Consider the following 25,619-nt stretch of genomic DNA (forward strand, 5'->3'; position numbering starts at 1 on the left):
ATATATATATATATATATATATATATATATAGACATATAGACATAGATATAGATAGACATACATACTTATATGAGATTTTTTTGCACATTATTTCCCTCATTGGAATGTGAACTCTTTGAGAGCCAGTACTGTTTTTTACACAATATGAGGCAAATAAAAGGTACTTAATAAATGTTTGTTGACTGACAAAAATAAGGAATAGGATGTAATAAAGTGATTGTATAGCTCTATATAGATGATCTTCCTATTAAGCTTTAATTTTAGGATTTGTACATAATTGCTTATTAGCAAGTCATACATTAAATCAGTGATGAGCAAACTTTTTAAAGAGGGGGTCAAAGGAAAGGAAATGCTCATCTGTCAGTCTGTTTCTAAGGCAACTCTTTCAAAGTTTCATTGTATTGTATCCTACTCAGTGTATTCGTCAGATTAGGAATAATGTCCCACCACAGGATAGAACATTTCAGGGGGCCATAGTTTGCCCATCACTGCATTAAATCATATGTTTAGAATTGGAAGAAAACATAGAGATCATCTAGTTCCAAACTTTCTTATTTTACAAATGAGAAAACGGAGGCCCAGAGTAATACTAATTCTAATAATTTCAAAGGTATGGTTTTGATTGCTATATATATTAACTTTCCTTTCCATGGTCATTGGTTGTGTTACAACTACCTTTGGACTAGCTATGTCATAATTGTCATGAAAAGGGTGAGTCAAGACAGTAAAATAAATCAGAGCAAATCTATCTTCATTACTGACAAAACAACTCAAAGCCAGAGCCCTATTACTTGTTGACCAATCATTTTTATGTAAGAAAATAATCAACCAATCAGTCAACAGGTATTTATTAAGTTCCTACTATGTGCCAGGCACTGAACTAGGCCTAGGGGATACCAAGATCAAAATAAAAAGGTCCCTGTCATCAAGGGGAGGAGGTGGACATCTCAACTCAAATCCAGTCCTGAGGGCCTCCTGAGGATCTTTCTTTAGACACTGATACCTGATTCCCTGGTCAAAGGCATCCCATCGCTTCTTATCCAGAAAGACTTCAGTCAGCTAAGTTTCTGGACTCCATTTGGGGAGTGATCTCTTGGGCTCCTTCCCCCATTACCCATCCTTGCTGAGAGACCCTTTTTGGTTTGATTTTGCAGTTATAGAAAATTATATTTATTATAGAAATTATAGAAAAGGATAGAAATTATAGAATTATAGAAATTATTATAGAATTATAGAATTCATATTTATATGAATTATAGAAAAGGATAGAAATAGGAAATAGAAATAGAAACTGAATGAGAAGAGGTGAGGGGATACACTTGGGAGCAAAAACCCCAAAGGTTCCCACCTGAGTGACAGACCCCATAGAAATAGAGAAGAGGGCACCCCTAAATCCCTCTGCCCCACACCCCTTTCCTCAACCCCTGAATTGTAAATATTAAAAGCCCTTCATTAGTCAGATAGCCTTCCAGAGTGCCTGAGAGACAAGGGGGAGGGGAATCACAGCTTGGTCTGGCTGCCTCCACCTTGGAGCCAGACCCCCTGCTGTGAAGTTGACTGATTTTTGGGGGGAGGCTTACATGAACCCCACCCTCATTCAGAATCAGATTGGGGTCCCCCATACTTCCTCTTATAGGGAAGCCTCCTGCGTGGCAACACAACCATCCAGGTCACCCAGTTTCGGAGTGATGCTCCCTCAAAGTCTTGGCAGTGTATATTCGACCCTGAGGGGAGAGCTAGAAGAGAGTCTCACCCTCATAGACCCTATCTCCCCTCTATCCCTAACATTTGGTTACTGGCTCTCTTTATTCTTATAATACAAAGTCTCTGATTGATGCTGAAATGCCACAAACAATTATAGGTAGAAGAAAGAATCAGCAAAATTTCTCCATTGGTCCTTTCCCTAAAGAGGAATATTTTGATTGTCTAGTCTTCTTCTCTCCAGGAACTAGACCGCTTGGCCAGCCCCATGACCACTATCCAGGAATGAGTTTAGATGATTTTTTCTGTTCCATTCTTCAAGATTCTCTTACATGCCAAACATGTAGTCTGAAGCTTAACCCCCTGGGAAGCCTTGCTAGGATCTATTTTCCCTACGGCCATGTTGCCTGGAGGTGACTGCTCCCTTCCTCCTCTCCATTTCTGACAACCTCTACCCCTCTAACCAGTAGCCCAATGGGAATGCTTCCTCCCTCCCCTGTCTGGGGTAAGGGGGTGTGGAGGCTTCACATGTGGCATGAGAAGAACCAAAATGTGAGTTTCGGCACTTGGTCTCTAAAAGGTTTGTCATCACTGCTGTAGGGTATCTCCTAGGATCAAGTGCTAGATCGATGACTACTAATGTCCAGTTGCAGATACCTTTCTCGCAATGGATAGAGTCATTAATAAACCAAACAAAACAAGATTCCTTATGAGTTGAGTCCTTATAGATGGAGGGCCATTGGGCTAGCAGAGGAGGCAGGGGTTCCTGGGCTTAGAATTGAGGCCAGTCTCTGGCATAATTTCAACCTCTTTGTGAAAGGCAATAATACCAGAGGAACCTGGACAAGTGTGATTTTTTAATTACTATATCCATTTAGCTATATTAGCCGCCTGTACCCTTCACATCTTTTTTAGAGGGATGATTTTACATCAACCAGCTCATAATGGGCAATTCTGGACAAAGCGTGATCGAATGATGCTAAGTTATCTGTTCAGTAGAAACTGGGGTCCAGTAACAAATAAACAACTGTTTTTCAAAAGTGATATAGTAAATGGCCACTTTGGTTAACCTGAAGCTCCAAAAACTTAATAGTCAATTATTTTACCTACTTGGTACCTGCCAAAAGCTCCACTAAACTTGGTTTTTATAGCCCCTGCAGTGTCATAAAAGTACTCATAGCAGGAATTTAAAATATGCTTGTTGGTTGATTTCTCCTTATACAAAAAAGGACCGTCGTTTACTGATTGGGCTTGAGGTTTGAGTTGTTTTAATTGTAGTGGAGATAGATCTCTTTTGACCCATTATATTCTTTTATCCCACTCCCTTAGGACATTTATGACACAGTTAAGACAGAAGTTAACTGCATCATATTGTCTATAGCTATAGAAAGATCCCTGCTCATAGGGATTTAACCCATGACCTTGACCTTACTAGAAATAGTAATAGGGGGCAGCTGAGTGATTCAGTGGATTGAGAGCCAAGCCTGAAGATGGGAGGTCCTAGGTTCAAATCTGGCCTCAGCACTTCCTAGCTGTGTGACCCTGGGCAAGTCACTTAACCCCCATTGCCTATCCCTTACCACTCTCCTGCCTTGGAACAAATACACAATATTGATTCTAAGACAGAAGGTAAGGATTTAAAAAAAAAAGAAAAGAAAAAATAGTAATAGTCTGGGCCTCAGTTTCTTCATCTTTAAAAAAAAGGAATTAGAATTAGATGACCTCAAAGGTTTCTTCTAGCTCTAAATCTATTACTATCCTCAGTTTGAATTAAGTTAATAAGGAATTATGTACAGACTCTAAGATTAAAACTCATAGGCAGGCCTGTTTAAAGCTACGCAGTCATTTTACCAAGTCTTATTCATTATTCTATAAAGACAAATCATGTACATATATAAATATATGTATTTATACACACACATAGAGAGGAGAGGCTATTGGGTAATCTTCTTTAGTCATTCTAGGGGTATATAGCTTGTTCTGGGCTCAACTTGAAAGAGGAAGACTTGTGGGTGACTTGGTAAATAAGGACCAGCCAGACACCCATTTGGGAAAGAATGCTCTCCAAAATCAGAAGAGTCAAATGAATCTCCCAGCTTCCCTCATAGAGCATGAGGAAGTGTGTCACTAGCTTAATCCTGTCTATGTCTGGAATTCTCCAGGATTGTCCTGTGCATTGTATTCCCTAAAACTTGATTTTTTTCCCCACCTTCTGCCCTCCATGATTTGCCCCAGGAAGCTTCTCCTGAATGTCCTAAGTGGAATAGGTGTTTTAGAAGATGCCTTAGGCATGGATGGGGCTGAGGGATCCCTATAGTCCTGGTGTAGAATTTCGTGTACAGTTTTATTAGCACACCTATAACCCACCCATTAACTGCTTTCACTGTTAAGCTTTCATTTCAAGAGCCACACACAAAGTCCCTCCAGAAGAGGATGGCATTGCCCTCTGCCTGCCTCGCAGGACATTAGCTCTGTGACACGTTCTTCTATTCCCAAAGCACTTATTCACACTGACAGCAATATTTGCCTAAGCTGCAGCTGTCTCAAATGTCTGCTCAAATTTCACCAGGTGATCAGCATACTTTTATAAGTCTGTGGCAGGAAAGACCCATAGTTAAAGTATGAAGCCATTCTGGTGAAGTTCCACTGAGAATATGGAATCTAATTGCCCCTAAGGTTGGTATGGGTGGAAGAAGGAAAAACATTCAGGGATATGCTAGTAAATATTTAACAACTTCCCAAAAAATGTATTCAGGGTACACATTTAAGTTTAATTTTTATCATCACTATTTTTTTTAATTTTTATTTAGAATATTTTCCATAGTTACATAATTCATGATCCCCTTTCTCCACTCTCTTTTCCCCCCTCACATAGCTGGCAAGTAGTTGTACTGGGTTATACATGTATCATTCTTGAAAACCTATTTCTATGTTATTCATATTTGCATTATAGTGATCCTTTAACACCAAACCCTAATCACATCCCTATCCCACTATGTGATTGAGCATATATTTTTCTAATGCATTTCTGGTTCCACAGTTCTTTATCTGGATGTAGATGTGGATGTCTTTCTCATAAGTTCCTCTTGATTGTCCTGGGTCATCACGTTGCTGCTGGTAGAAAAGTCCATTACATTCAATTGTGCCACAGTGTATGAGTCTCTATGTACAATGTTCTCCTGGTTCTGCACCTTTCACGCTGCATCAATTCCTGGAGGTCATCCCAGTTCACATGGAATTGTTCCATTTCATCATTCCTTTCAGCACAATAGTATTCCATCACCAACAGATACCACAATTTATTCAGTCATTCCTCAATCAATGGACACACCCTCATTTTCCAAATATTTTGCCACCACAAAGAGCACGGCTATACATATTTTTGTACATGTATTTTTCCTTATATCTCTTTGGGGTACAAACCCAGCAGTGGTATGGCTGGATCAAAGGGCAGGCATTCATTTAAAGTCCTTTGGGCACAATTCCAAATTGCCCTCCAGAATGGTTGGACCAATTCACAACTCTACCAGCAGTGTATTAGTGTCTCAATTTTGCCACATCCCCTCCAACATTGATCACTTTCCTTTCCTGCCATATTGACCAGTCTGCTAGGTGTGAGGTAGTACTTCAGAGTTGTTTTAATTTGCATTTCTCTAATCAGGAGGGATTTAGAACACTTTTTCATGTGTTTATTAATAGTTTTTATTTCATCCTGTGAAAACTGCCTATTCATGTCCCTTGACCATTTGTCAATTGAGGAATGGCTTGATTTTTTGTAAATTTGACTATTTTCTCCATAACTTTCTTAAATTTAGATAGTCAAGAAAACAGTGAATCAAATCCTTAATGCTCATTTGCTCACTTGCTCTCTTGAGCCAATTTGAGTTGTCTCAAAACACCTCTGGAGACATAGATCCAATCTCTCAAACTCATTTCTTTTAGGAACGTCCCTTCTCCTTTCAGAGTCCCATCAAAGAAAAGCCTATAATAAGAATTCATCTTTATGGGTCCAAGTGAAAATAAGGCCCCCATTTTAGCCATCTAAAAAGTGAAAAAAGACTGACCCCTTCTGTAGCTTCTAATTGATTTCATTTATTCTATAATAATTAGTACTATAGTAATTAGGAAGGTCCTCAAGCCTATGGAATTTTGGGGCAAAGTGTCTCAGCATTAGCTCCATTAGACCACAGCTGGCCCAAGAGAGTTAATGATTCATTAGGTTTCAGTCCAAACTCTTTCTGTTTGAAGTTCAAAATTCTATTTGGATTCCCCAGTTCCTTAATGGTGAAAGTCTAACTACCTTTGCTCTTTCAGTGTAGGAAATCACTCTCCTCCCAGGAGCAAAGATAAGATAAATCTGAGGGTGTTTTTTGTTGGGGGTTTTTTTTTTCACCACTCTTGGAAGTTGCCAAGTTTCTTCCTCCCTTTCACTATCATTCTCCTATCTCATAGTTTCAGTCTCAGTGGATTGAAAGTGAAGTCAGAGCTTCACTTTCACCAGATTCATTTTCTGTCCCTCAGCCTTCATTGCACAGCTCTTAAAAGCTGAGATCTCTGACTCTAATTGGTGATGGTGCTGGGTCAGTTTACTTTCATCCTATTATGCTGGCAGCCCAATTTCTGCAGGACAGTCAATAACAACCAGGGAATGCTGGACCCTGAGCCTTTCTTAACTCTCCTTGGTATCATCCTCCCACACTCTCCTACTTAATCCATCTCTATGAGCAGGGATTTGTTCCCCATATACAGTCATCCCTCACTATATCACCGTTCACTTATCACGGCTTCACTGTATCACAGGTTTTTTAAAAATATACATATAATTCTGTATTGCAGAGTTTTCACTATATATCACTGGATTTTGCAGATGAATACTGTACTGTACACAATGGAAATGCAGAACACCACTACTGCTAGCACAAGTTTGCCAGTGTGAGATTGTAAAGGGCACACTATTAGCTGATGGAGTGAAAGGCGACCAACCACAGTGCTGTGTTCTGTATTCTGGGCACTGATTGGCTCAGTGACTGTAGCATCCTTCTGTTCGCTCTCCCATACTGTGCCCATAAGCTCAGCATCTCTTCTCATCCACTTCACATCAGCATCTGATCATTGTGTGTAGTGTTGCTCTGTGGTGTTATGGTTTTGTTAAGTTTTTTGTAAAAGTTTGAATTTATTTCAAACCCTATGCCACCCAAACGTTCTGCACCTTCTAAGGTTTCTGGTAGTGAGCCCAAGTGCCAGAGGAAGACGCTTACCATCAAAGGATAATAAAATAAATATAAACCCACAACTTGGTGGATTTTCACCTATTGTGGGGGTCTCTAGAACATAACTCCTGCGATAGGTGAGGGATCACTGTAACTTCTTCCCATATATACCATAATAGGAAATAGGCTTTAAAAGCAGATTTAGAAATTTAGTCAGGCAGGCTGGCAGGAGCTAAAATTCCAACCTGGAACATGGCAAGGGGCTGAACACAGAGGACTCTCTCTAAGGGCAGTTGGGGGTTTTGAAGGAGTTAGGAAACCACTGATCTGAGAGCCTGTGAATGTGGGGTATCTCTGAGCAACATCTGGAACATCTCAACTAGCAAGATCAAGGAGAACAGGTTGAGAATACTGTCTTGTTTGTTGAACAAGCAAGATGTCTCCCTGACTTCTCTGAAGATTTATGTGGCTGGAACCTGTACTCTTGAACTATAATCAGACTGATAAAGTTGAGCTACCTATCAAGACTATCAGACCATCTACATGAGATCTCATTAGTCCCTTGTGTCCTGGCTTACTGCATAATGTAATGTAGGGATTTCCAAGATCTTTTAACCTTTAACCCTGAATTGATCCCTTAGTATTTTAGAGTAGTGTGGCCTCTCCCACACCTTTTACCCTTAAGATAGCTATTAAAAAGTGTTTTTTACTTCCTGTTGTTTCTTTCCCATATTAAGTAAAGTATCCCTGGTTGAGAGAATGTCAATATTCCTCATGTAACACTAGAAAATAGGAGCCATAGTGTTATGAGTAAGATGAGATTAGCTAGTTATTAGGAATTAAGATGTACCCAGAAGGAAGGAGCTGGAGCTGGGAATTCCAGGTTGGAATGAAGGAGGAGGAAGTCTGTCTGTGCCCTGAGTGTGGACTCCATTAGGTGTGGGCAAAAACTGTTGCCAGCCTGGGAGACTTCAGAGCAAAGGACACCCTGCTTCCGGATTTCCCCTGGGATCCTGTGGTGTGGCATCTAGAAAAAGGACAAGATCTACAGAGCCAAGAGAAGAGGTATAGTTTGAGTTCTGGCGGACAGGGCTTCAAGCAAAACCCTTACTACTTGGTTCCTGAGACAACATTAGCTCCTGGCATCCAGAGATCATCCGTGGATTGCAGTGAGAATCCCTAAGCCACAAAGCCCTAGCTGTACTCAAGCCTGGCAGGTTCCAGGTTTGAGGCAGAAACCCAGTGACTCCATTTATAGCTCCTTGGGAACTGTTAGTTTAGATCACTAAGTTAGAGTAGAATAAGTCCTCCCATTGCCCTGTGGTTTTATCCCTTAGATTTTAGTATAGAAATCCTTTCCCACCTTTTAGTATAACATAATTAAAGCTGTTAAGTCCCTTTTACCTTGTTAGCCTGTTACTATACTCTGGTCTAGTGGAAGCTGGGTGACAGTTAAGATCAACTGCCATTCCTGTGGAGATCCAGAAAATCTCTGGTCTCTTCACCCTGGTCCAGTCTCTCATAAATCCTAAAGTGTGTTCCCACAAACCCCTTAGTTTATTGTAATATTCCTGGTGATCCCATTACCTTATATTTTCTTACAATAGCTATATGCCATGATCCCATATCTGGCCATTTGAGCACCCTACCCTTTATATTTGTAGTTCCTTCCTCTCAACTTAACCATGATGGGAACCTATGACTTTTGGGTAAGTCATTCAAACTCTCTGAGTCTCAGTCTATCATTTTTAAAATTAAAAAGTCATACAAGATGGTTTCCAAGTTTTCTTCCAGTTCTAAATCTATGATTCTCTGGAAATCCAGTGTTATCTTGCCCTGGAACAAAGAGTCAATGTTGTTGTTATTGTTCAGTTGTTTTAATCATGGGAAACCCAGAGATTTTCTTGGCAAAGATACTGGAGTTGTTTGCCATTTCTTTCTCCAACTCATTTTACAGATGAGGAACTGGGCAAACAGGGTTAAACAACTTGTCTAGGGTCACATAGCTAGTAAGTGTCTGAGACCAGATTCGAATTCATGAAATTGAATCTCCCTATCTTCAGGCCATGCATTCTGTCTAGTCCACCACCTACCTGGCAACAGAGTCAATAGATGTGCCAGCTACCCTATGCGATCCTTGGATAGATTGATTCATTGAAGAAATGAATGAAAAATAATTTTTTAAAGCAGTCTTCAAATATATAAGTGAAATAGCTCTTGTTCTCAAGAGGATCACATTCTAATAGACAAGATAACATAGACTTGATTGTGATTTGATCTAGAAAGTCACAGGAATGGTAAGTGGAGCCATAAGTATAGATCAATCAGCCCTTTAGAACTTCACTGGCAGTACTAATTTGATTAATGTTCCCTGAGCAAAGTGTTACAAGACTTGAGAGGAGTTCAGAGGCAAAGAGGGAAGACAGAAGGAAAGAAAATGGCTAGAGTAGATGGCTGGGTAAGATGTAAAGCATAGGGTAATCTATGATACAGTTTTTGCACTTATGCATTTACTAAGCATGATAATCTAAAAAGAATTGCTGAGTGGCATATCTCCAAGGGAATTGTTCTTGGAAGCTCTTGGTTCAGGTAGAACCAAGTCTACACTAGCAGGACAGAAGGCAAGAAGATGGCAAGAGTAGACAGTTGGACAAGATCCAAGGGCATACTCTACAGGAATAGGCATGTTAGCGGACATCATGTCAGCAATAAACCACAAAGAGTCTTCATCTCAAATGAAAGGTCATGAACAGAGGCAGAATACTTGCTGTGGAGCCCCATCTTGTGTAAACTCACTGATATAGATAATCTCTCCAAAGATGCAGATGATAGTCTATTCATTCCTTCTCAATCTGAGCAATTCTTATCAAGGACCTACCATAAGTCATTTCTACAAAATATGCCCAAGGTATTAAATCTATTATTATATTTTATTTATATATATATTATTATGTTATTATTAATCTATTAGATCTATTAAAATTATGTGGGTGGGTACCGTGACAGCACTTGTATTTTCTATCTGTTATCCTCTGTAAGGGTTAAATGGTAGGAGTTTGACAAAAGTGAGGAGAGCAGTTTGATAAAAACATTTAGTTTAATTTGAGAAGTACAGATAAAAAATAGAAAGGAGGAAATAGAGATTAGTATTCTAATACCTTATGACTATACCTAAATTCCTAATATTATCTAAAATTTCTAAAAACCTTACTCTAACTTTTCAAGGATAGGTGCTTCTTGCCTGGCCAGGCCAGGCCTATCTAACCTACACTACCTAAAATTGATTCACTAACTACCTATATTGCTAATTAAACAGACATGCATCACCCATGGACTCCTTAAATCCATTTCTCTATCCCAACTGTCAGTAGTCAAAACTGTTAGCAACTGAAACAGAGCTCCTGCTCCCTCAAGGGGCAGAGGTAAAAGCCCTCTAACTGCCAACCCTCTATTCCTTCCTGACTCCTGTCAGCTCTTCTCTTCGAAATCCTGCTCTTTCCTGACTCGTAAAGAGACAGAGGGAGAGATTAAGAAAATCCCTTTAATAGGTATTTTTTTTCTTTTTTTACTGAATCCCTTAAATCACGGGATAAATCCACCTTCTTTTCTTTTTTTTTTTTAATCCTTACCTTCCATCTTAGAATCAATACTCTTTATTGGTTCCAAGGTAGAAGAGCAGTAAGGGCTAGGCAATGGGGGTTAAATGACTTGTCCAGGATCACACAGCTGGGAAGTGTCTGAGGCCATATTCAAACCCAGAAACTCTTGTCTCTAGACCTGATTCTCAATCTACTGAGCCATACAGCTGCTCCCCTCCTCCTTTTCATAATAAGAATTGCCTAGGTGACATAATTTATGTTATTTTACAGAAATCATCATGAGTAGTCTATTATAGGTTACTTATACCCAGCTTTTTTATCTATCCTCTTTAGGCTATTCATGTTTTTTATTATAGGTTTACTATAATAAAGATTCCCTTCACGTATGTACTAAATATTCCATGTGTTCCCTTTAAAAACCCAAATTCTAATAAACTGGAGGAATTCCATGTGAACTGGAAAGACCTCCAGGAATTGATGCAGAGTGAAAGGAGCAAAGCCAGAAGAACATTGTACACAGAGACTGATACACTGTGGTACAGTCAAATGTAATGGATGTCTGTACTAGCAGCAATGCAATGACCCAGGACAATTCTGAGGGATTTATGGAAAAGAACGCTACCCACATTCAGAGGAAGAACTACAGGAGTGGAAACAGAAAAAAAACAACTACTTGAACACATGGGTTGATGTGGACATGATTGGGGATGTAGACACAAAACAACCACAGCAGTGCAAGTATCAATAATATGGAAATAGGTCTTGATCGATGACACATGTTAAAACCAGTAGAAATGCATGTCGGCTATGGGGGAAAGTTTTTGGAGGATGAAGGAGAAAGTAAAAACATGAATCATGTAACCATGGAAAAATTTTCTAAAAAAAAATAAACTTGCCAGAGAAAGATTTTAAAAAAAAATAAAGACTCAAATTCTGTTATTCTGTGATTTTTAAGAAATTGTAGGATTCCATGAATTGTAATCATATATTATCATCAGATGTATATTGATGTTTAAAAATAGGGTTTGGTTATATAGGAAAGATGAAGGGGACAAAATAGAAGGCATAAATATTGGGAAAGAAGAGATATGACTATTTCAAAATCACATGAAATTGGATAGAGTCAAGTTGGTAGAGGCAACCACCCAGCTGAATTTCCAAAAATTCCCCTACAAATAATTTTAAAATAACTCCTCAAATCAAATTTCAGAGTGGCAGAGGCAAAAAAATGTTGGGTGAGACATTTTTGTAGCCTAAGGCAACCTAGGAGTTTCACAGGTGAAGTCTGTATCACTGGGTTGGAGTTGGCCCAGAGCATGTCAATAGCACCAACCATGGGCCTTGGAGGCAAACATGACAGCAGCAGCCTAAACAGCAGCAACTTTGGGAGTTCTCAGCCCAGAGATTTTTTTTTTCTGACCAGAACACTGGTCAGAAACTGATTATGAGGAACCTGTTGTTCGCATTGGATATACCTGGCAGTGACTGGCAACTCTATGGCCCATACATAGTTCCAAGTCACAGTTTCAGGGCAGAAAGGAGTGTTGTGCTTGATCACAAGGGATTTGGAGCACTGGTCAAAGTTCTAAGACAGAGAGGAACATGTGCACTTATGGACCTGCAGGAAAGCTAGGGACCTGATCACAGTTCCAGGTCCAAGAGGAGAACTAATATTTATGACTGCAGGTGAGCATAATAAAAATCAGAGCATAGAAAAGGAGAGCAATAACCACATATCTCCCCAGATCACATCACCTTGGAAGCTCTAAAAACTTGAAGACTAGTAGAGACCAACTTCAACATAATGTTCAAAATCAAGAAATAGGCTAGAAAATTGAGTGAAAAACAACAAAAAATATAATTTAACCATAAAAAGCTACTGTGGTAGAAGGATTGATAAGGTCAAGACAAACTCAAAATGTGAAAACATCTACAAGCAAAATCTAAAAGAAAAATACTAATGTGGTCTAAGAACAGTAAGAATTCCTAGCAGAGTTAAAGAAAGAGATGCATAATAGAAGAACATTGGGGAAAGAAATGAGAGTGATACAAGAAAATTATGAAAAGATAATTAACAGCTTGATAAGTGAGGCACACAAAAATACTGAAGAAAGCAACTTCTTAAAACAACATAATTGATCTAATGGAAAAAGAGGTATGAAAATTCACTGGAGAAAAGAACTTTCTAAAAAGCAGATGGCCAGATAGTATAAAAGCTCACTAAAGGAAATAATTACTTTAAAATTAGAATTAGACTAGTAGAAATTAATGATCATTTGAGACATCAAGAAACAACAAAGCAGAGGACATCTGAGTGGCTCAGTAGATTGAGAGCTAAGTTTAGAGGCAGGAAGTCCTGAGTTCAAATTTGACCTCAGACACTTCCTACCTGTGTGATCCTGGGAAAGTCATTGCCTAACCCTTACCACTCTTCTGCCTTGGAACCAATACACAGTAATTGCTTCTAAGTTGGAAAGAAAGGTTTTTAACAAAGAAAATAAAACAAAGCCTAAAGAAAGAAAAATACAAAAAAAAAATGTCCATGTCTTTTAGCAAGCCAGGTCAAGACTTTTGCAAGTGGCCATCTTCTTCAACACATACATTTCTCCTGCTTCCAAAGAACTCCAGTTAAGGGATCCAGGAATTCTGACCTTTCAAACTAATGAGGCTAGAAATGTCCGTCTCAGTATCACCTTTTGATCATCTATGCTCAGAAAAGAAACACAAAGCAGAAATGGCAGTTCATAACCCACATTCAACTTGCCATGCTTAGTATCTGCTTTAGCTTCCATGTACTCAAGACATGTCTTCAGAATGGAGAAAAGGCAGTGATTTTCCCCAGTCCCCTCTGAGAAGTCCAGGGAGGGAGAGCTACTTGCCACATCTTGCAAAAATAAGAAAGAAGAAAATAATGCTTAATTAGTCTCTTCTTTTTAACTGATGAGGCACCTGGACCAAGCATCACTGTCACAGGGCTGAGTGGGAACAAGAGTCAAAGAAAAGTTTACTGAACAATTTAAAAATGCCATGTACATTCAGAATTTAGCCACATTTCCTCAGAAATTGCCAGGTGAGCAAGGCAATCTCTACTACACAGATAAAAGCAAAATCATCTCTGCCTTCAAGTAGTTGATATTACACTGGGGAAATGCAATATGTATATACATAAATAAACATAAGCCAATTTGAGGAGCTAGAGATCATTAATAGCTGAAGAATTAAAAACACTTTAATGGAAAAAAGTTATCTATGAGCATCCCTTGAAGGAAGTTCAAGATTCTGAGAGGTAGAAGCAAAGAAGGTGTGTGTTTTGTGAAAAACAGATGGTTTGTACAAATGTGTGAGGGTAGGAAATGGAATGTCAAGTTCAGGGAACAGAAAGTAAAATGATCTGGCTGGAACATGTGCTTGTGACATATTGAACTTAAGGATGTCTTAGGGGAGATCTCCAGCTAGCAGACAGAGCTACAAGTATAGAGCTCAGAAGAAAGTTAAAGTCTGAAAAAATAATTTCATAAAGTCCTATCAATAAAGGTGATAGCTGAAACTATGAAAGTGGATAAGTTTGCAAAGTGAGAAAATGTAGAGAAGAGAAGGACACTGAGGGTAGAACCTCGAGGGTCCTCATATTTAGGAGGTGGGAAGACAAAGAAATACTAATGACGGAGGTAGAAGAAGTCATTGTAATAAAAAGAGAAATGAGAGAGTAGGGTGCTAGGGAAGTTGAAATGGTATCGGTAATTCCATTGTCTCAAAAATTACTATTGTTATCTCTTAATTAAAGTATTTAAAAATGATTCTATAACAAATCAGAATGTTGTAAATTTTAAGTATCTATGAGGATTATCCCCCATATCATAGAATTTCATTTTTTACATTTCTATAATAGTGCAGACACTTATATAGAAACAAAGAAAACTCATTTACTAAAAACTACCAGATTTAGAGTTTCCGATGCCTTTGCCAAACCAATGGGCAATGCTTCAAGAATTTCCTGTCCAGCAGGATTTTTTTCCCCTTGATACATAAGTAGTATATTTGGCATATTTTGTTGTAATATCAGATTATCTCAATATAAGTATATTCAGGTTTGTTCTGTTCACATTAAAGACTATTTGTTTCTGCTGTCTTCTTTCAATTTGTGCTCCTAGAGTTAAAAAGAAAATAAATCAAAATATCCTCATAAATGATCACTAACAATAAAATTAAAGGAAGTATTTTGGGTAACTAGAAACAAAATCTAAATTACTCTTAGAAAATTTATCAAAGATCTGGATTTTAAATATGGAGCTTATAATGAATTTTCAGCAATATATATCCTATAAAGAAAGAAGGCATGGCATAGCAGATAAAAGTCTAGCTGCAGTCAGGAAGATGTGGATTAAAATCCAGCCACATTCTAGCTGTGGCTCTTAACAAGTCTCAATTTATCAGAGTCCCTCAAGCACTAAAACCAGAAGTTAAAGATGAGTTGCCAGTCTTATTAAGGGGAGGGTGTTTCCACACTGGAAATTTCCTAAAAGGTGAAATTATAGATCTCTAATATCCTAAAAATGTCTCACAAAATGACAACACATCAAATACTATCATAGTAAAATTCTCTTATCTCAACTCCAAAAGAAAGTAGGATTCTCCTCCTGGATCCCTCTCCCCCTCACTCTAACAAGTGAAACCTTTGCTTCCTCTGGCCATAGACAGCACACACACTACTGCCACTCTGCATGGTTCAACACAAGTACTCTCCTTCTCTCTTTTTCCAGCATCGTTTAAAAGTGTTACCTTCTTCCCATTAGAATGAAAGCTCCTTGAAGTCAAGGGTTGTTTTTATATGGATCCCCAGCACTAGCACTGTGCCTAGCACATAGTAAACACTTAATAAATACTCTGTCTATCATAGATCTACTATACTCTACTGAAAGGCTTTAGTTGTATTCCTTTGAAGGAAAGAGTTGAACTAGACGTTCATCAGTCAATCTAGCTATATTTATCTGTTCTCCCTGCTCCCCCCATTTCTCTAGCTATCATGACTTATATTAATGGTCTGTATCCTAGTTTTAGTTTAAAATGTTATTCCCTCTCTCCTCATCTCTCCTCCCTTGCCTTCTTAGCTCAAATGTCAGCTAAAACCTCACTTTCTACAAACCTTTCCAAATTCTCCTCAGTGCTAGAGCCTTCTTCTGAGATTATCTCTAATTCAATCTCTATGTATCTTGTTTGTATATGGTTGTTCAGATATCATCTCCTACATTAGACTGTAATCTCCTTGAAAGAAGAGACTAGTTTCGCCTTTGTATCCCCAGTGTTTAGCCAGGGCTTGGTGCATAGTAGGTGCTCAATAAATAAATAAATGCTCATCAGCTGGACTCGTTCATCTTATTTTATGCTGGGCTGCATGTTACCTAGGCTTACCCTTTCTCTCCTTCCTCCAGCTGAGGTTCAAACAAAGTTTCTTAGGAAGAGGCCAGTAAGCATCAACAATATGAAAAACTGAAAGGAAATAATATATAGTCCTGTATGAGAAAATTGTAGTAGGGAGAGGGAAAGAACATGAAACATGTAAATAGGGGGAATATTCAAAATAAAAAATTTTTAAAAGAAAATAGTAGTAAAGATCTTATGAAAATCTCATCAAGGATTGCTTTCATCAAGATTGAGACAATAATAATCACCATTTATATAGTGCTTTAAAGCCTACAAAGTACATCACCTATATTATTGCCTTGGACCTCTCACAACAATCCAATGAAATATATACTACAGATGTTCCCATTTTAAAGATGAAGAAGCTAAGGCTCAGAGAGATTGACTTGATCATAGCCAGACAGCTAGTAAAGGTCAGAGGCTGATGAACCAAGGTCTTCCTAACTTCAAGTCACAGAGTCACGTACTTTGTCTCCTGAGTCATAGTGAGCAAAACATGAGACAGATTGAAGCTACTAGATTTTCTAATATTATACTATATTTTCAGGTTTGCTGCTTTTATTTATCTTATGAGCATTATTATCAATAATTTTAGTACTACTGATTACTTTTACCAGACTTTCCCCTGGAATAAGAGAGTGATCCTCCCAAGAAAAAAAGCCCAGGGAAGGATGCCAAGCTCTTCTGAATCTTGGGATCTAGAATCATCTCCTAAATTATCCTGATCCAAATGTTCTTGCAATGAACTTTGCCTAAAACTTCAACTGCAGGTATTTCATGTGGTCACCTCCTATAATTCTAGACTCAATACAGACCTGAAACTAACAATCTGGCTAAGAATACCTGCATTATCTGTCACACATGGGGTGTACCCCAACACTTTTATGGGTCAATCCACACAAGCTGTCTCAGGTTTAAGATACTATATGGATCCACATCCACTCAAAATTATAACTCGCAAGTATTTGCTCAACTAGCCATCCAGAGAATGTAATTAATTCAAAGCAAAGGCACAGTAAGGAAAGTAGCAATAAAACAATTTATCTTCCCATAAAACTGGAAAACATAAATAAACATATTATAAATGGAAAGATATAGCATTTAAAAATTACTCAGGGAAAGATGTAATGGATTACTGAAGAAGAGACACAAACATAGAGATAAAATAAAGCAAGGGCACACATATGGCTAAAACATATAAGTGAAGGAGCATATCACACTTTTGATGTGACAAGTGACATATTCTGTTCACTAATGGTCTGGCCTAGCACAATGTCTCTGCAAGAGTCTTCAGCCAAAGTTCTTGCCAGATAGTCATTGGATTAGGAAAAAAGTATTTTTCCTCTTAAGAAGAAACTATCGTGTCTTAGTCACTGTAGTAGGTATTTCCTTTCTGAAAGTGGGTCCTCGTACCAGGAATTAAGATTTTTGGAACGCAGAATAGCCAGCCAGCTAATGATATCTACTGAGTATATACTAAGCCTATTTTTAATCTCAACTTCCTACTTATGAAGGGCTGTGTGTCTTTCTGAAATCTCTGGTTTAGAATTAGAAAGCCCTTATAACCCCCTTTCTACTCCCTGATAGCTAAACTGTATTTAATTAACATCATTTTAGAGTCTGCTCTTCCCAACAAACTACAGAAGTCTATCTGAGCCACCACTCCCCAACTTGGTTTTCCCAATTATAGGATTATTTCTTGTCTCCCATGTAAATTAACAGAAAGAAAAAAAACAAAAAGATTAAAACCTTCTCAGGCTTCAAGCTGCCCCTTTTATATATCTACCTCTCCAAAGATTATCATGAAGAAAATACTCTGCAAAACTTAAAATACTATATAAATATGTTATTGCCTTTAACTCATACAGAACATTACATTTTCCTTACATCTAACCTGACAAGCTTTGCTGCATTTCAAGAGTGAGTTTATTATAATGTATCAGCCAGCTCAATCAATATTCCTTAAATGATAGGGTTGAACCTAAGAAACTACATTTATCACAAACAGATCAAATCAGTTTTTATCAGGTGAAGGATATAAGGCAGGCAAACGTTTATGATCGGCCATGAAATCCCCCTCAAGGTCCTAAGACTCCTGCTCTCTGCAACACTGAGCATTTGCCAATCTCCAAATGTCAGGAACACTTGAGTACTGAACATCCTGGTTAAGGTGACCTAAAAGGTGCCTGTGGGTGGGGGCTTTTTATACCATTTCATACAGTTTTAAGTAGACTAATCACAGGATTCCAGGGTTAGAACTGAAAGGGACCTTCAAAGCCATCCATTCCACCAATCTCATTTTTACAGATGAGGGACAGAGGCCCAGAGAAGTTCAGTGTTTTGCCAACAATCACACAGGCAGTAAGAAACCAAGCAAAGATTAAAAGCAAGGTTCTTTGACTTCAATATTGTGTGCTGACTGTTATACCATGCTGCTTTTATGCAAAACCTCACAAATCCTACTCCATCAGCTCACAGGACCAAGCAGTTGCCCACCAGGGATTTAACACTGTAGCAGTAAATTGTGGGTAAATACTACGTGTGGACAAATCACTGAAGATTAAATATTGATAAAAGCAATTCCTGGAATGAAAAGTGAGGTCAGGTACATTGAGAGATGAGAATAATTTTGAAGACCTCTTCTGAAAACAAGACCCATAGGGCTGTGAGACAATGCTGGCGAAGTTCTCTAGGCCTCACACACACATAAAAAAGCCAATGCTTTGTAAAAACCAACACATCTCTGATTTTTATCATAAGCTAAATGGAGATTAAGATTCACCTTTCAAATTTATTTTTATAGAAAACTTTGCTGAAATGCATCTATTCAATTAAGAAAGGTATGAAAGGAATAGTTTCATACGATCACGAATTTTCACTAGATATGACCCAGTTTTGAATAGTGGATGATTGACATATTCTTTTGGGTAGAGAACTTACATACCCAATGAAAAGAAGCTACAAAATGACAGAAGTGAACAGTGAGCTAAATAGAAATCACCATAGATAACATTATATAAGCGTAGCACCAAACTCTTTAATGGAGAAAGGGGAAGATGGAATATAACTGATCGCCACTTTAAAGACTATTGTAAGATAGACACCACAATACATGGCTTATTTTCCTTTCTGTATAATGTTTTATAGGAAACAATTTTTAAATTCATATGACAATATTTATACTGCACTTTTCAACTTAAATGTGTTCATAAATATTAATCGGTTCCCACAACAGCACTGCTAGGTAGCTGAGAATTATCCATAGTTGACAGACTGAAAGCTTGAAATGATACTTGGCTAAGATGCCAAAAGCTGCAGAGGGAATTAAAATGAGAACAAATATGAGAGCCAAAAAATCCCCAGTTCCCAGTTTACTGTTCAGACTGAACAAGTCTCCACAGAAGTTTTTTTTCCCCTTATTATAGTTAAGAGCACTTAATTGGCGTGTATTCTGGTTTCTGTCATTCCTGCTGACAACAGAAACTCTAGAACCATATCTTTGAAGCCAGTTCTATTCTGAAGATATACTGGCAAAGGTCTTATGGTCATGAATATGGAATTGGCAGGCACTTCAGAAGCCCTCTAGGCTATACCCATCTCTTGTTTTATAGAGCATGAAACTGAAGATCAGTTTGGAGATGCCCAAAGTTTCACAGGTAAGGTCAGAGAATGGATTTGGAGCCAGTTCCTCTGATTCAAGAGATGGTGCTCTCTCCCCTGGACCAAAGAGGTTTGCAATAAGACTGATAGATAGCTTCTCCATCCTAGGTATCATTATTCTTTCAGGGTTATAAGAGATTGATTCTTTCATCCACTCTTCAGAGGTCTACAATGACAAAGACATGCTTCATAAAGCCTTTTATGTTAAGGCAAGAAAGCCTGCTTTTCAGAAATAGAAAATGGAACTTTAGGGAGCACATTGTTACATTTTGCAAATCTGATGCTGATCATTTTATATCTTCAATTACTAATGCTCTTTTTGTGTACTCTTATAGTGATAGAGAATTATTTATTGCAGTTTGCATATGACATGCCACTTCTCTTCAATTATTCACAGACATATTTCTTTGCTTAGCTTTTTATAGTTCGTGATAAGAATTGAATAAGTTCTCTTATTTCTAAATTCAAGCCAAAAACATTTACTAAGCATCAACTGTATGGAAGGTATTGATTTAGATTCTGGTGATTCAAAGATAGAAAACAAAATAGTACTTTCCCTCAAGGAGCCAACTTGCTAATGTAATATACACCTCCAGAGGAAGAACTGATAAATAGAAGCAAGAAAAACATCGTTTTATGTGTACGTATATCTTTTTGTTAAATAAATGCTTTCTTTAGTGCAGGGAGGGGGTGGAGGATGGGAGATACCTGGAAATTTTAATCTAACAAATATATGAATAAATATTTCAAACTACATAACTGGGGACAGCTGGATAGCTCAGTGAATTGAGAGCCAGACCCAGAGAGGGGAGGTGCTAGGCTCAAATCAGCCTCAGACACTTCCCAGCTGTGTGACCCTGGGCAAGTCACTTGACCCCCATTGCCCACTCTTACCACTCTTCCACCTAGGAGCCAATACACAGAAGTTAAGGATTTAAAAAAATAAATAAAATGTGATCATCTATGTTTTACTGTATTTTATTTTTTTTGTTAAGTATTTCCCAGTCACATTTTAATTTGGTCCTGGCAGCACTTGGGAGTCAGCCCACTTTGAGTATTTGATACCTGTGTCCTAGACTTGTCTTTGTTCCCCCACCTGACCGGTGTTTTCAGCTCCAAATCGCTGCCTTCATCCCCTGGGGAGTAATCAGCCGAAGAGATGTAGATAAACACACAATGTTAGACATCATCTCATTTGAAGCCCCCTTTTTAGATACAAAGAAGCAGAGAAGTGAAGTAACTAACTAGAGAGATGAAATAATTTGTACAGGCTCTAATATCCCATTAATGACATAATCTGGACTAGAACTTGGGTTTCCTGACTGACAATTGAGTGTTTGTTCCAATTCGGCAAGCTGGGATTAGGGTGGCTTCTTTTCAGTGGAAAAACACTAGCCCTACAGTCAGAAGATGTGAGTTCAAAACCTACCACTATTTGCTCTTTCTGAAACTTTGACAGCATCCTTGGCTTATTTCCTCTACAAAATAAGAGGATTGGACTAATGGTCTTTAAAGATCTTTCCAGCTCTAATCTCTGTTCCTTTGATTTCTTTAGCCATTAAGTCAGGCGCATTTAATTCACTGGGGCTCTCTTTGCAACTAGAGTCTTTTAATTTTTAAGACTTCTCAGAAAATAATAATAATAAAACTTACATTTTTTTAAACCCTTAACTTTTGTGCATTGGCTCCTAGGTGGAAGAGTGGTAAGGGTGGGCAATGGGGGTCAAGTGACTTGCCCAGGATCACACAGCTGGGAAGTGTCTGAGGCCGGATTTGAACCTAGGACCTCCCGTCTCTAGGCCTGGCTCTCAATCCACTGAGCTACCCAGCTGCCCCCAATAAAACTTACATTTATGTAGTGATTTATAGTTTCTTTTACTAAAGCTTTTTACCATGCAAAATTCAACTTGTTTTAAATTCAAAAAAAATTCATCACCAGAAGGGAGGCTACAAAATGAAGACCATCTACTCAGGTATGAAAGGTGTTGACATCTCTGGGGCTAGAGTCCACAATTAAATTAAAGATTCTTATGGTATTAAAATTTACAGTTGATAAAGGATTTATGATACATTATTTCCTTTGATCTTCAAAAACAATCCTTTGAGAAAGACAGCAGAAATATTACTATTTCTAACATACAGTTGAAGAAACTAAGACTCTGAGAGGTTAAGGCTAACAAGAATTGACTAACTCTAATTAGGTGAAATTTAATGAGAATGAAATTCAAAATCCTAGGCATGAATTCAAAAAAAATCACCTGCATTATATATGCACATAGCAGAATTACTTTGTAGCAAAATATAAATTTATCTTTTTCTGTACTTAAAAAAGAATCTACTAACATGTCATGGACAAATTCTTACTGTACATTATAAAAATTCCAATCATTGGAGCTCCAAGGTAATAGAACCCCTTCAGCTTGCAACCAAATCAAAATTTTTCTACTCTAATGAAGAATTGGAGAGTATCTTTTATTAAAACAATATAAGTGTAAGCGGCTAGAGACAGGAGGTCCAGAGTTCAAATGTGACCTAAGACACTTCTCAGCTGTAGGATCCTGGGCAAGTCACTTAACCCCAACTGTCTAGCCCTGACCACCCTTCTGCCTTAGAACCAATATACAGTTTTGATTCTAAGGATAGAAGGTAAGAATTTTAAAAAAATAACAATATAGATCAGGGGTCGGCAACCTTTTTGGCCGTGAGAGCCATAAATGCCACATTTTTTAAAATGTAATTTCGTGAGAACCATACAGTGCTCACAGTGCCGCTCCTGTAACAGCGCCTGAAAAAAAATGGTCTTTATGGCTCCTGCAGAAAGAGTCATATCTAGCCATCAAAAGAGCCAGATAGGGCTCAAGAGCCATACATTGCCAACCCCTGATACAGATGATGAAACAAGCTCAAATAATCCAAGCAGAAATTCAGATTGCAGTGTGTATACTAGGAAGCCCCACACTTACTTGCATGCTAGAACGTTTCCATCATTTATCCTATGTATTAGGTTTCCCAATTTCCTCTCCATCTCACTCTAACACTCCCTTTTGAAAAAAAAAAGTATAGGAGACCATCTCAAATATTTTCATAATTCAGATGATAATGGCAATATTTAACTAACATTTATATATCACCTACTCTGTGCCAGGCATACTATGTTTTACAAATATTAGCTCTTTTTGAGACTCACAACAATCCTGCTAGGTAGGTACTATTATTTATCCTCATTTTATAGATGAGGAAACTGAAATAAACAGAGGTTAAGTGACTTGCCCTAGGATCACATAGCTAGGAAGTATCTGAGGCTGGATTTGAACTCGTCTTCCTGAATTCAAGCCTGGAGCTATACTTGCTGTAATACCTAGCTGCCCCAATACACGTTGGCTATTTTGGATAAAATATGATCTTATATCTCCAAAAATAATAACTGGAATTTACATAGTGTTTTGGGACTTGCCAAAAGCTTTACATGCATTAGCTCATTTGAGAGCTTAATTTGTATAGGGTAGGAAAGAAAAGGGAGAATAAGAACTAAGTCACAATCCTGAACTAGGGGAGCACCCATAAATATATTTCACATGCTTTGATTCAAGATATGTACAATTTCCCTCTCAACTCTCACTCTTTACCCACTTTTTGCCTTAAACTGAAATGTACCAGGCATCACAGCCGACTCTTCTATCATACTTTAGCTATTTTGTCAACCTGACCAATTTTACCTCTATGGCTTTTTGTTGCATTAAAAAATATATATAAGAGGGGGCAGCTGGGTAGCTCAGTGGATTGAGAGCCAGGCCTAGAGATGGGAGGTCCTAGGTTCAAATCTGGCCTCAGACACTTCCCAGCTATGTGACCCTGGTCAAGTCATTTGACCCCCATTGCCTACCCTTACTACTCTCCTGCCTTGGAGCCAATACACAGTATTGACTCCAAGATGGAAGATAAGGGTTTAAAAATATATATGTATATTTATATAAGAAACTCTTTGTTTTTAAATCTATTTTTTATTCTGAATTTAAACATCAAAAAAGATTACTTTCAAATACACAGAACAAAAAAGAAATCATATGAAACTGCCAACCTGTATTTCATATTATATAAGTTTAAAATGAAGTGTGTACTTTCAAAATATACAAAACAAATATAATTCAAAATATATAATGAATTCCACACATTTATTTCAAAACTGTGCGGCTTTTCTGTACTTTCACCTGAACAGTCATTTCTAGGCATTTAAAAAAATTACCCCCCAAAAATCACCCTTTTTGTCTTTGGCATTCCTTCTATTTTAACTTCCTTTCTATTTTAACCTTCAACCCTGCCCATCCCTGCTCCATTAACCTAAACAAAGAGGAGAAATGTCAACTAAAAACATGAGCATAATCAAGCAAAAGCTATCCACAAAATGGCCATGTCCAATAATGTCTTTGTACTTTGTGGCCTCATCAGCACTTAACACAGAGCCTGACACGTAGTGGGTGCCTAATAAATGTTTGTTGATTGATTGATTGATCCATTGATCGATCACCCCTCTGTCAGGAGATGGGTAACATGTTTCATCATAAGTCTTCTAGAGATGTTTGGACATTGTTTTGATCAACTTTGCCTTTCAAAGTTATTTTGTTTTCTTTAAATATTGTCCTTGTATAAATTGTGTTCCTAGTTATGCTCATTTTATCTTATGAATTTTTGCATAACCAGTTTGTGTTGCTCAGAATTCTATGAAATAATCTTATAGTATAATATCTGAACATATTCATATATCACAATTAGTTGTCATTCCTATATAAGAGGAATTAATATAAGGTTCCTTGTTAGTTTCTAGCTCTTTTCTCTTTCTGCCTCTTAAATCTCCCTTTCAGGATCAGAAAGTCTGTTTTGCTTGTTCTCCCTAGTACTCTCCTCACTTTTAACTTAATCTGACCTCATTCTCACTTGTTTTTCTATTGAGTTTATCATAGCTCTATTTCAAACTGTGTGTGCATAGTGTCTGGTCCATAATGTTATGTAAATGTTAGCTACTAATTTTTTTAATAATTAGTGAACATGAGAAGAAGACTATACAGATGGGAGGAAGGGGTGGGAAAGTGGACAGCAGATGAACCTCACTCTTATCTGAAACAAAGGAAGTTACACACACATACAGAGGTCCTAAAGGGAAGGGATTAGATTGGTTCTTCTCTAAAGATTTGAAGAGAAGAAAGAAAGGAAAGATAAAAAGGGGGACACACTAGTGTTTAAAAAAAAGAGGAAGATGGGAGGAGGCATTTGCTATTTGACAGCTAGGCAATGCTGTGGATAGAGAACCAGGCTTGGAGCTCAGAAGATCCGAGTTCAAATTCCACTTCAGAAACTTACTCGCTGTTTGATGCAGGGTAAATCACCTATTCTCTGTTATCCTCAGTTTCCTCATCTGAAAAATGAGGATAATAATAGCACCACCCTCCCAGGCATCTGTGACTCACAGCATTGTGAGGTGAATCTATCAGTTAGGAGACAGCTGTGACGCAGTATTAAAAACATTGGACCTGGAGTCAGGAAAACCTGAGTTTGAATCCAGCCTCAGACACTTCCAAGCCATGTGACCTTAGGCAAATCAACCTCCAATTATGCAACAAGGACCCACTGGAGAAGGAAATGGCGAACCACTGCAGCATCCTTGCCAAAAAAAAAACCGCATGGACAGCTATGCTCCATAGGGTCATGACAAGTCAGACATGACTGATCAACGACTATAAGATTGAGCGTCCAACATGAGAAATCAAATGGATTCTAAATGCTTCTCTTACATTTGATACTTTTCATTCCCCTCCTGTTCTTCTCTGTCTCCTTCTCTTTGCTCACATGGTTCTTCGTGTCCAAATAACCTCTCCACTGTACTCCCAATATCTTCTTCCTTTTCCCTCAGGGTCTATTTCAAATGTTATCATTTCACTGATCCTTGCCAGGCTAAAGAAATCGCTCCTTCTTCAAAATTTGGCACTTTGCCAAGGCTGATAACCATCACATTCTACTTTGCCTGAGATGTAC

Source organism: Gracilinanus agilis, chromosome 4 (genome assembly GCF_016433145.1).
Source record: "Gracilinanus agilis isolate LMUSP501 chromosome 4, AgileGrace, whole genome shotgun sequence".
Lineage (NCBI taxonomy): Eukaryota > Metazoa > Chordata > Mammalia > Didelphimorphia > Didelphidae > Gracilinanus > Gracilinanus agilis.